Below are 13,257 nucleotides of genomic sequence, written 5' to 3'. Positions count from 1 at the left end.
CCCTTGAAAGAGGGCAGGATGAATCAACCCAAGCAAAACCTGTTTCCACAGAGCCCAGCCCCTTGTAAGAGGGCAGGATGAATCAACTCAAGCAAGAATGACCGAAAAACAACATGGCAGGCCCCTTCCCCAAAAGGCAAGTCAAAAAAATGAGAGGACAACAACCACAGGGTGCCCATAAAATGTAAAACCCCAACATCAGGGGAAAAGAATATATTAAGTTCCCGGTATTGCCCTAAAACCTGTATATTTCATAGATACGACTTTTTTTTTTTAATTCATTCTCATAATTCTTGTTCTTTTAATTTTTTTTAACTTACTTACCATTACAACTAGAGGTTTAAACAACATATTCCATAATAATCTTTTAACTTGAACTTTTTTCATACAAACACCTGTGTTTTTCTTTTCTTTTTTTTTTCTTCTTTATAAAAATATACATATAGGGTGCCTGGGTGGCTCAGTGGGTTAAACCTCTGCCTTTGGCTCAGGTCATGATCCTGGGGTCCTGGGATCAAACCCTGCATCAGGCTTTCTGCTCAGCAGGGAGCCTGATTCCCTGCCCCCCTCCCCCAACGCCTGCCTCTCTGCCTACCTGTGATCTCTGTCTGTCAAAAAATAAATTAAATCTTAAAAAATAAAAAAAATAAAAATATATACATATAGATACAAGCTTCAAGGTAATCCTTTTTCCCTAATCAATACTACCCCTATATGTAAATAAGTTTTAATCTCCCTTCATCTCTGGAAAGTTGAGTCCTTTAACAAAGTTATCAAAATACACCCAGAAAGAATAAAATAACCTTATTTGTCCACATCAAGGATTTATAACCACCCTCCCATCTTCTGTCAGCATTTCTGTGTATTTGTTTTTGTTCTGGTATTATATAAATCTTATTCATGGGGTTCATTTTGGTTGGGTTCATTGTTTTGGATTTTTTTTTTTTTTGGCATTTACTTTTGTTGGTCTTTTTGTTTGTCCATTTTTGTTTATGTACCTTATAAGTCTTATTTTGGGGGCTCATTCTGGCTGAGTTTTCTCTTTTTCTTTCTTTCTCTCTTTCTCTTCTTTCTTTTTGGTGCTAACTTCTGATTGCTCCAAAACATTCCAGGGTGCACCTTGCCTGGATAGTGGTTGATATATTCAGCTATATATACCCTCAACCACCTCTCACCAAAATGACTAGGAGGAAGAACACCCAACAGAGGAAAAATTCAGAGACTGTGCCCTCTCCATCAGAACTATTGGATATAGACATAAACAGTATTCAGAAAGGGAATTCAGGGTAAAAATTATCCAGCCAATGGCTAGGTTAGAGAAAACTATTAGTGACAACATAGAATGTCTAAGGACAGAAGTGAAAGCCCACCTGGCAGAAGTTAAAAATGCTATCAATGCTATCAATCTATCTAAATACTCTAACAGCTAGAGTAACTAAGGCAGAAGATAGAATTAGTGATCTCAGGGACAAACTGATATGAAAAAGGATCAGGAGGAGGTCTGGAACAAACAGCTTAGAAGCCATGAAAACAGAATTAGGGAAATAAATGATGCCATGAAATGTTCCAACGTCAGAATTATTGGGATCCTTGAGGGTGTGGAGAAAGAGAGAAGACTAGAAGTTAGAGTTGAACAAATTCTCCATGAAAATTTTCCCAATCTGGAGAAAGGAACAAGCATTCCTGTCCTAGAGGCAAAAAGAACACCCACCAAGATCAACGAATCTAGAAAGACCTCAAGACACTTGATTGTGCAACTCACAAATCATAATTTTAGACAAGCACTTCTAAGGGCAGCTAGGGGGAAGAGATTCCTTATGTACAGAGGAAGGCCTATCAGAATAAAGTCAGACCTATCCACAGGAACCTGGAAATCCAGAAAGGGCTGGCAAGACATATTCAGGGACTAAATGAGAACAACATGCAGCCAAACTTGCTAGATAAAGCCAAACTTGCTTTATCTATCAAATTTGACATTCAAAATGGATGGAGAGATAAAGGGCTTCCAAGACCGGCAAGGTTTAAAAGAGTATGTAACCATCAAGCTGACACTACAAAAAAAAAAAAATATTAAGGGAGGCTCTATAAAAGAAGAAAGAACCCAAGAGTGACATAGAACAGAAATTTACAGAGACAATCTATAGAAGCAAGACAACATGATGTCAATAAAAATGTATCTTTTCAATAATCACTCTCAACATGAAAAGTCTAAGTGCTTCCATAAAATGGCACAGGGTTGAAGACTGGTTAAAATGACAGAACCTATCCATATGCTGTCTATGAGACATATTTGGAACCTTAATGATATATCCAGACTGAAAGTGATGGGTTGGAGAAGCATGTTTCATGCTAACAGGCCTCAAAAGAAAGCTGGGGTAGTGATTCTCATAAAAAATAAATTAGATTTTAAGCTAAAGACTATAGTCCGAGACACAGAAGGACACTACATGATTCTTAAAGGGTATATCCACCAAGAAGTCTAATAATTGTAAATATTTATGTCCCCAATATGGATGCAGGCAATTACATAATCCAACTGTTAATCAAAATAGTCATACTGATATGAATACATTAATAGTAAAGGATCTTAACATGCCATTTTCAGTAATAGATCATCTAAGCAGGAAATCAATGAAGAAACAAGAGCTTCGGATGACCCATTGGATCAGATGGACCTCATAGATATATACAGAACATTCCACCTTAAAACAACAGAATACTCATTCTTCTCGAATGCACATGGAACTTTCTCCAGAATAGTTGACATACTGGGTCACAAATCAGGGCTCGAAGAATACCAAAAGATTTAGATTATTCCCTGCATAATCTCAGACCACAATACTTTGAAACTGGAACTCAACCACAAGAAAAAGTTTGGGAGGAATTGAAACACTTGGAAGCTAAAGACAACCCTGCTTAAGAATTTTTGGATCAACCAGGAAATTAAAGAACTTAAGCATTTCATTGCAATCAGTGAGAGTGAAGACACCTCGGTCCAAAACCTATGGATACCAAAAAGGCAGTCCTAATACATAGCCATCCAAGCCTCACTCAAAAACAACAACAACAACAACAACAACAACAAAAATAAACAGAAAAAACCCCAAACAAACAAAAACAAAAACAAAAAACCAGAATATACCAGCACTCTTTGCAACCTTAAGGAACTGGAAAATTAACAACAAATGAAGCCAACCCCATACACAAGAAGGAAAATAATAAGGATTAGAGCAGAGATCACTGAGAGAGAGACTACAGATACAGAGGAACACATCAATGAAACTAGAAGCTGGTTCTTGTAAAGAATCAATAAGATCGATAAACCACTGCCCAAACTAATCCAAAGAAAAGAGAGAGAACCCAAATTAATAAAATTATGAATGAAAGGGGAGAGATCATGACTAACATCAAGGAAATAGAAACAAACATCAGAAATTATTATCAACAGTTATATGTCAATGAGTTAAGCAACCTAGAAGAAATAGTTGCATTTCTGGAAACCTATAAACTTCTAAGACTGAATCAGGAAGAAATTGGCAACCCAAATAGACCAATATCTAGTAATGAGATTTAAGCAGTGATCAAAACCTCCCAAAAAGCAAGAGCCCAGGACCTGATGGATTCCCTGGAAATTCTACCAAACATCCAAAGAAGAAAGAATCACAGGTGGCACCTCCTCCTTTCTCCGTGGCTGGTCTCAGCTGCCTCTTTCTCCGTCACCTCCGCTGCAGCCCTAGTCCCTGCGGGGCGATGGGGCCCTTCACGCTGGCAGCCCCTCAGTGTCGCTCCAGTGCCTTGACGAGCAGGTGGTTGAGGCGGCCCACCATGGGGCGGAGGTCATCCACGAGTCCTGCAGTGATCATGGCATTCTCGTAGATCTGATCCACCAGCAGCTGCGCCAGTTCTGGCTCACTGTCCCGCAGCTGACTGAGCTTCCTGATAATACCTATTCTCTGGAAGCTGTTTCAAAAAATAGAAACAGAAGGAAAACTCCCAGACTCTTTCCATGAAGCCAGCACTACCCTGATCCCCAAACCAGGCAAAGACCCCATCAAAATGGAGAATTTCAGACCAATATCTCTGATGAATATGGATGCCAAGATTCTCAACAAGATCCTAGCTAATAGGATCCAACAGTGCATTAAAAAGATTATCCATCATGACCAGGTGGGATTTATCCCTGGGGTGCAAGAGTGGTTCAACATTCGCCAGTCAATCAATGTGATAGAGCAAATCAATAAGACAAGAGAGAAGAACCATATGGTCCTCTCAGTGGATGCAGAAAGAGCATTTGACAAGATACAGCATCCATTCCTGATTAAAACTCCTCAAAGTATGGGGATAGAGGGAACATTCCTCAACTTCATAAAATCTATCTATGAAAAACACACAGCGAATATCATCCTTAGTGGGGAAAAGCTGACAGCCTTCCCTTTGAGATCAGGAACACGACAAGGATGCCCACTCTTGCCACAGTTGTTCAACATAGTACTAGAAGTCCTAGCAACGGCAATCAGACAACAAAAAGAAATAAAAGGTATTCAAATGGTCAATGAAGAAGTCAAACTCTCTTTGCAGATGACATGATACTTTATATGGAAGACCCAAAAGACTCCACCCCCAAACTACTAGAACTCATACAGCAATTCAGTAATGTGGCAGGATACAAAATCAATACTCAGAAATCAGTTGCTTTCTTACACGCTAACAATGAAAATATAGAAAGGGAAATTAGAGAACTGATTCCATTTACTCTAGCACCAAGAACCACAAGCTACCTTGGAATAAACTTAACCAAAGAGATAAAGGATCTGTACTCGAGGAACTACAGAACACTCATGTCATTTGGTCTTCTATATCGCTAATTCTTTCTTCTGCCTCATTTATCCTAGCAGTGAGAGCCTCCAGTTTTGATTGCACCTCATTAATAGCTTTTTTTATTTCAACTTGGTTAGATTTTAGTTCTTTTATTTCTCCAGAAAGGGCCTTCATATCTCCCGAGAGGGTATCTCTAATATCTTCCAAGCCTTTTTCGAGCCCGGCTAGAACCTTGAGAATTGTCATTCTGAACTCTAGATCTGACATATTACCAATGTCTGTATTGATTAGGTCCCTAGCCTTTGGTACTGCCTCTTGTCCTTTTTTTTTCCGCCTTGTCATTTTGTCCAGATAAGAGTATATGAAGGAGCAAGTAAAATACTAAAAGGGTGGCAACAACCCCAGGAAAATATGCTTTAACCAAATCAGAAGAGATCCCAAATCGTGAGGGGGGAGAAAGGGGATAAAAAGAGGTTCAAAAAGAAAGAAAGAAAAAAAGAAAGAAAAAAGAATTTAAAAAAGAAAATGAATAAAGAAAAGTATAAAAAAGAAAAAATATATATATATTAAACTAGTTAAAAAATGTTAAAAAAGAAAAGGGTAAAAGTTAAAAAAAATTAGCAGAAGAAGAGAAAAAGAATGAAAAAGAAAAAAATTAAATTAACTGCAACACTAAAAAATCACAGGAAGAAAGCCATGAGTTCTGTGCTTTGCTTTCTCCTCCTCTGGAATTCTGCTGCTCTCCTTGGTATTGAAACCACACTCCTTGGTAGGTGAACTTGGTCTTGGCTGGATTTCTTGTTGATCTTCTGGGGGAGGGGCCTGGTGTAGTGATTCTCAAGTGTCTTTGCCCCAGGCGGAATTGCACCACCCTTACCAGGGGCCGGGCTGAGTAATCCGCTCAGGTTTGCTTTCAGGAGCTTTTGTTCCCTGAGTGCTTTCCGTAGAGTTCCGGAGGACGGGAATACAAATGGCGGCCTCCTGGTCTCGGGCCCGGAGGAGCCAAGAGCCCGGGGCCCCACTCCTCAGTGCGCCCTCAGAGAACAGCGCCCAGTTACTCCCGTCTGCCTGACCTCCGGCCGCACTCCAAGCTCACTGAGCCTGTGACCGGTTCAAGGTAACCCTGAGCTGTGATCTTACTGTCGGCTCTGTCTCTGTAGCCGGTTTTCCCGTTCCAGTACCTGCAAGCTCTGCGACACTCAGACACCCCCGATCCTTCTGTCACCCTGCGGGACCTGAGGCCACGCTGACTCCGTGGGCTTCGCCCCGGTTTAGCCTCTGGAGTGATGTCCCTCAGCAGAACAGACTTTTAAAAGTCCTGATTTTGTGCTCCGTTGCTCTGCCGCTTGCCGGGAGCTGGCCCCTCCCCCCGGGGTCTATCTTCCCGTCGCTTTGGATTCACTTCTCCGCCAGTCCTACCTTTCAGAAAGTGCTTGTTTTTCTATTTCTAGAATTGCTGTTCTTCTTCTCTTCGATCTGCCAATGGATTTGCAGGTGTTTGCAATCTTTAGATAAGCTATATAGCTGATCTTCTGCTAGCTGAAGTAGTCTCAGCCTGCTACTTCTCTGCCATCTTGATTCTCATTTTTCTACAGAACACTCATGAAAGAAATTGAAGAAGACACAAAAAGATGGAAAAGCATTCCATGCTCATGGATCAGAAGAATAAACATTGTTAAAATGTCTATACTGCCTAGAGCAATCTATACTTTCAATGCCATCCTGATCAAAATTTCACCAGAATTTTTCATAGGTCTGGAACAAACAATCCTAAAATTTGTATGGAACCAGAAGGGACCCCAAATTGCCAAGAAAATGTTGAGAAAGAAAAACAAAACTGGGGGCATCACATTGCCTGATTTCAAGCTTTACTGCAAAGCTGTGATCACCAAGACAGCATGGTACTGGCACAAGAACAGACACATAGACCAGTGGCACAGAGTAGAGAGCCCAGATATGGAGCACAACTCTATGGTCAAATAATCTTTGACAATGCAGGAAAAAATTACCAGTGGAAAAAAGACAGTCTATTTCTTTTAATCTCAGAAAACAAACTGAGGGTTGCGGGGGGGAAGGGGACAGGGAGAGGGTGGTTGGGTTATGGACGTTGGGTAGGGTATATGCTATGGTGAGTGCTGTGAAGTGTATAAGCCTGACGATTCACAGACCTGTACCCCTACCCCTGGAGCTAATAATACATTATTTGTTAAAAAAAATTTTTTTTAAGATAGTCTCTTCATAAATGGTGTAGGGAAAATTGGGCAGCTATGTATAGAAAAATGAAACTTGACCATTCTCTTACACCATACACAAAGATAAACTCAAAATGGACAAAAGACCTCAACGTGAGGCAGGAATCTGTCGAAATCTTGCAGGAAAACATAGGGAGTAACATCTTCCACATTGCCCACAGCAACTTCTTTCAAGATATGTCTCCAAAGGCAAAGGAAACAAAAGTGAAAATGAACTTTTCGGATTTTGTTAAGATCAAAAGCTTCTGCACAGCAAAGGAAACAGTTAAGAAAACAAAGAGGCAACCCACGGAATGGGAGAAGATATTAGCAAATGACATTACAGACAAAGGGCTGATATCCAAGATCTATAAAGAACTCCTCAAACTTAACACTCAAAAAACAGATAATCATGTCAAAAAAAAAATGGGCAGAAGACATGAACAGACACTTCTCCAAAGAGGACATACAAATGGCTAACAGACACATGAAAAAATGTTCATCATCATTAGCCATCAGGGAGGTTGGCCACATTAAGATACCACCTTACACCAGTTAGAATGGCCAAAATTAACAAGACAGTAAACAACAAATGTTGGGGGGGATGTGGAGAAAGGGGAACCCTTTTACACTGTTGGGGGGAATGCAAGTTGGTGTAGCCACTTTGGAAAACAGTGTGGAGATTCCTTAAGAAATTAAAAATAGAGCTACCCTATGACCCTGCAGTTGCACTACTGGATATGTACCCCAAAGATACAGATGTAGTGAAAAGAAGGGCCATCTGTACCCCAGTGTTCATAGCAGCAATGGCTACAGTCACCAAACTGTGGAAAGAGCTGAGACACCCTTCAACAGATGGAGGGATAAACAAGATGTGGTCCATATATATAATGAAATATTACTCAGCCATCAGAAGGATGAATACCCAACTTTTGCATCAGCATGGATAGGACTAGTTAATTATCAGATGGTTTCACTTATTGGGGGAACATAAGGAATGACATGGAGGACATTGGGTGAAGGAAGGGAAAAATCAAGGAGGAGAATCAGAGGGGGAGATGAACCATGAGAGACCCATGGCTCCAAGAAACAAACTGAGGGTTTTAGATGGAAGAAGGTGGGGGGAGCTGGTGATGGGTATTAAGGAGGGCACATATTGCATGAAGAACTGGGTGGAGGATAAAAACAATGAATCATGGAACACTATCTCAAAAAGTAATGATGTGCTATATGGTAACTAACATAACTTAACAAAAAAAAAAAAAAAAGAAAACAAAGGAAACAAAATTAGTATCTTGAAGAGATATCTATACTCCCATGTTCATTACAACGTTATTCTCAGTAGCAAACATGGAAACAACCTAAGGGTCCATCAATGGATGAATGGATACAATGGATACAATGCCATGAGAAAGGAGATCCTGCCATTTGGAAAAAGGATCTCCACTCAGCAGGGAATCTGCTTGTCCTCTCCCTCACCCCCCCCACCCAGGCTAGTGCACTCAAGCAAACTCACTTGCTCACTCTCTCTCAAATAAATAAATAAAATCTTTTTTTAAAAATTCTACCTCTGAAACTAGTTTTTAAAATGTGTTTTCTATTGGGAATCAGGAGTGATTCAACATCAAAACTCAACTTCCCACATTTACAAAATAATGGAGAAACTCAGATGATTGCCTTAATAGATTAATAAAATATACAAAATAAAATTCAACATCCTGTAATGATTTTTTAAAACTATTAAACTGGATTAAAAGCTCTTAAAAGAAAGTTTTCTTAATCAGATGAGGTGCACATTAATATTTAATGATTAAAAAGTTAAGGGACTCCATGGAAGGGAAAATAGCAAATATGCAGCTGCTCAAGGTGTTAAACAGAACAATCTTCCACATTAGTCCGTCTGATAGTTAACCCAATCACCCAGAACACTACTTACTCTTGTTATAGCCACATTTATTGGGGTCCCAACTAGATTATCACTATGGTGCAGGTGGCCTCTGTTGACCATATATCAGAAAGTCAAAGGAGACCTTGTAATGGCCAATGTGGCAGGCAGAAATAATAATAGCCAACCTCCTCTGGGCAAGAGGAAGTTTTCCCTCACATTTTTCATGTATGTACTTTTGGAAAATGGAGGGCTAGCCATGAATGCAGAGGATGTGACTTTTCTGGAGAGTTAAGAAAGAAAAATTTGAATGGGAAAGCAGCAATTTGTGGTTATACTTTCCAGAGAATCAGAAGTGACTAAGATACTTTGTTATCAAAATGACCTGTGAGCAATGGGTGTCTTAGACAAAAATCTCCCCAAAACAAATGCTAAAAAGGGAGTGTAAGTAGTTGGGGAGCCTAGATGGCTCAGTCAGTTAAGCATGTGCCTTTAGGTCAGGTCATGATCTCAGGATTCTGGGATGGAGCCCCTTGTTGGGCTCCCTGCTCAGTGGGGAGTCTGCTTCCCCCTCTGGCTCTCTGCCACTCATGCTCTCTATCTCACTTTCCCTCTGTCTCTCTCTAATAAAATAAAATCTTAAATAAAAAAGGAGTGTGTGACCCCAGGAAACTCTAATAGAGTGGGAAAGACAGGGACAGGGAGTAAGCCAGTATGGGTCATTGCTCTGGGCAACTGGGGCTCAATTACACTGTACACCTTGCCAGAGTGCTGTTCTACTTGAGGTGCAAGGGAGGGAGAGGTAAATGATCCAGGGTATTCATACCTGTCATTGCCTTAGCCAATGGAAGCATTAGCTCCCTGGTGCTTTGTTGTCCAGCATGCTTGCGCCAAAAGAAAGCTGTCATGGGGAGAATCATTGGTGATTGAAATGGGAAGGATATGGGGCAGGGAGGGTGCTGGTACATTCTGATACCAGGGCAGTGTGGAGTCCATGTGTTTCTGTTTCATGTAGTAGATCTGCAGATGTCCCCCTGGACTGATGTGAGTAGGTAGATAAATCTGAGCAAGCATCTGCACAAAATAATGGGTTTCTGCCACTCTGTCCGTAGTTACACTGGGTAAACTGAGGCAATTTAGTAACTCATTTACCTCTTCTAAAACTTCCTTACCTCCCAAAGGTAGGGCCAGTCATACCTCCCTGCTGTCAGAGCACTTGCACACATTGTCTGCCATCCCATATTGTTGGTATCTGTCCCATTTCCTGTATGTCCAGAACAGGTGCCACTTGGCTTCCATCATCTTTCACCCAGAGGACTGAGCTGCTGCTTCTTGGCTGAACAGTGAAAACTGCCAAAGCACTACAATTAATCTATGCATTCCTTCAACAAGTACTTATTGAGCATTGCTTTGGTTTGGGTTTCCCCAAAGGCACTCTGGACAAGAGCTTAGATCTAAGTAGTTTATTTGGGAAAGGGGGCCAAGGAAGAAGAAAAAGTCAACCCAAGGGGCTGGACATGACTGAGCTGGTTACCACTGTGGGAAACTCAGGCTCAATCCAACTCTCATGAAGCGTGGGAGGCTGAAGCATTCAAACCCAATTAGTTAAGGGTTAACTTCCCTGAACTTCCAGATTATTCCTGCTCCCAGGGCTACCAGAGAAAGTTCTAAGGTAAGCTCTACAGCGGACAGCAAAGATCTACTTGAGGTGGCAGCATTCATGAGAACTCTCCTCCGCCACTGGAGAGCTGAAGTCAGAAGTGGACTGAGGAAATAAGGTAATAACAGTGTCTGCTACAGGTACCTACCACATGCCAGGCAGGGTGCTAGGTGCTACCCATGCAACAACCATCAGGACAAACCACTTCCTCACTTCCATAGAATTCACCTTTCAGTAAGGTATAAGGAATATACCAATGTACAAATGAGCAAATAAATAATGATGGGTTTGAAAAGTACTATTAAGTAAATTTTAAAAAAAGATTATCGGGGGAGGGGGACAGAACCACTCTAGATAAAATGTTTTCATGACATTTGAGTTGAGTCTTAAAGGAGGAGAAAGAATCTATGTCTCAGTCCATTGGGACTCCTATATGACTAAAATATCATACACTGGGTGGTTTATAAAGAGCAAACATGTATTTCCCACTGTTCTGGGGGCATGGAAAGTTAAGATAAAGGCACTGGCAGATCTGGTTTCTAAGGGCTGGCTTCCTCAGAGGGCTGCCTTTTGGCTGTAACTGCACATTACAGAAGGAATAAGGGAATTCTCTGGAATCTCTTTTATAAAGACATTAATCACATTCATCTCCCAAAGACCGTAATACTATCACCTTCAAGGTTTATGATATGAACATATAAATTTGGGGAGTATACAAATATTCATACCATAGCAGTTTACTAAGCAAAGACCTGGGGTAAGAGCTTTCCAAGCAGTGAATGGCATATACAAAAGCCCATGTCAGTGAAATTGACAAATTCTAGAAACTCTAGGAGTGAAATATGGTAAAGGTGATGTTATGGGTAAGGTGGACAGAACCAAGGTCATCACGGTTTCATGAACAGAAATTTCAAAATATTAGAATAAATGTAAATTTAAACTGTATGTGAGATAGAATTTTTCAAACAGTGGGTTGGCACAGATACAAAGGTTTGTAATGGTTCCACTGGGGAAAAGTGGGGAAACCCACACTCCCATATATTATTGTGGGTATGTAAGTACAATGTCTAAGAAGCAATTTAGCCACATGTATCTTAATATTTAAAAGAAAAAGGGGAAGGAGGACATAGTCTTTACCATAGCAATTCTAAGAATTTTTCCTATAGATATACACACATGTGCACACAAAAATAGTCCTCTAGGATCCTTGTAGTATTACTCATGACAGCAAGCACCTGGAACAAGGGACCATACGTGCTAACTGTTGTGTAACCAAGTCTTAGCAATTTGACCTGGTGAGTAAGGGCAGAGCCCAAGCAGGTGCTCATGATGATGACATGCCCCATGCCAACTCCTGGTCTATGTATGTTGTCCCTATGTCCTGTCTGGTTAGCACTGACTCACTTTCAAAAGTGCCACCATCTTGACCACAGACCTAAGAGCACCGTGTGCTTCTGGAATCCACTAAGGGCCCTCCCAGGGTCTCCCCCTTCCCCTGCCCCATACCACCTCGAGATGGGGGGGGGGCGGTTCTGAACCAGCTCCAGAGGAGGCACACACTCAGCTCGTTGGCCAGATGCTGTCACATGGGCAGCCCAGCTGCCAGGGAAGCTAGGAAGGCAGCTCCAGCACTGGGCTGAGCAAAAGGGGACTGACTGAGCAGACATCTGGCTGACCCTTCCACCATGATCCTTAAATAAACCGGGAGCCTGCGTGGATGCCTAAATAAACTCATGAGCTCCAGCCAACCTTGGCAGCACCTGGGAAGTTAGGAAAATGGGGGTCAAGAACAAGAGAGATTCATCGCACTGCCTGTCCTGTTGTAGTTCCATTTTCTATCTTGTATGACCTTCAAAAGAGAAGGCTGGGGTGGGGGGCGTGGCTTTAGGTGTGGAGGGACCCAAGGAAAATTCTAAACTTCCTCAGGCTGGTCAAGGTCAAGATTGTGAGGTTAGGGCGGTAACTCCTTGGCCAGCACCACAGCCTGCCCTGCCGCCCAGAGGAACCCCTGCGAGCTGGGACAGCAGCCGAATCCGGCCGGCGAGGGCCCGACTGGCGCTCTGGAAGCCAGACGGGCCAAGATCCCGGCCAGGGCTGACAGTAGGCAAACCTATTCTGAAGGGAAACGTGACACCTACCCGCCAGAACACGCGCCCGCGTCTGCGCAGCGGGGTCCACCCCGCCCCGCCGGTCCGCCGCGCCTGCGCGCTGGGCCCCCAACGGCCCGCTCCGCCCAGCCGGTGACGCGACGAGCACGTGGGCGGGACTCCTGCTCCGGGGAACCAAGGAATCGCGGCTTGTAGGCGGAGGCCCGGGTAACGCCGGCCGGGAGCGAGAGCTGGAAGCTTACTCTGGCGCCCGCGCGCTCCCGGGAAAAAGAACCTCCCTCGGTGGTAAGGCAGAGGGGACCCTGCCGGGTAAGGGCGGTCCGGGGGCGCGTGTGGGGCTGGCGGAATCCGCAGGGCCCGAGCAGCTGCACGTGGGCAGCCCGGTGTACTGCGCGCAGGAGGGGGCCTGAGTGGAAGAGGGTCGGGGTCTTGGGGATCTAGACCCACACACCTGTCAGCTCCTTGGTCTCTAGCAGCGGCTCCAGCAGGCGGACTCAGGGTCATTCGCACGCGGGTCTTCCCTCTTGCTGCCTTCCTGTCCTGGCTCCATTAGTC

General features: G+C 42.8%; 1 protein-coding gene and 1 long non-coding RNA gene across 9 annotated transcripts in view; one reads left to right on the top strand and one right to left on the bottom strand.

Annotated features, from left to right (window-relative positions):
• Positions 1-12,805, bottom strand: part of LOC116595372 — a 45,140-nt gene extending 32,335 nt beyond the window's left edge. The window contains exons 1-3 of one of the 2 annotated variants that reach the window (XR_004287643.1): positions 12,733-12,805; positions 10,107-10,284; positions 3,597-3,960 (exon numbers count right to left, since the gene is read on the bottom strand). This is a non-coding gene — a long non-coding RNA (uncharacterized LOC116595372). Of the gene's footprint in view, positions 1-3,596; positions 3,961-10,106; positions 10,285-12,732 lie in introns of those variants that run through there. The other variant, XR_004287642.1, reaches the window with a different exon arrangement.
• ENTPD6 (ectonucleoside triphosphate diphosphohydrolase 6) overlaps positions 12,794-13,257 on the top strand; it is a 43,250-nt gene continuing 42,786 nt past the window's right edge. For 3 of the 7 annotated variants that reach the window (XM_032351606.1, XM_032351604.1, XM_032351608.1), the window contains exon 1: positions 12,883-12,987. The gene's annotated coding sequence lies outside the window, so the exon portion shown is untranslated. Of the gene's footprint in view, positions 13,012-13,257 lie in introns of all 7 variants that reach the window. The other 4 variants (XM_032351609.1, XM_032351611.1, XM_032351605.1 and 1 more) reach the window with 4 other exon arrangements.

Source organism: Mustela erminea, chromosome 7, assembly GCF_009829155.1.
Source record: "Mustela erminea isolate mMusErm1 chromosome 7, mMusErm1.Pri, whole genome shotgun sequence".
Taxonomy (NCBI): Eukaryota; Metazoa; Chordata; class Mammalia; order Carnivora; family Mustelidae; genus Mustela; species Mustela erminea.
Note: the sequence above shows the minus strand (reverse complement) of the source record. Positions and strands in the feature narration are given on the sequence as shown.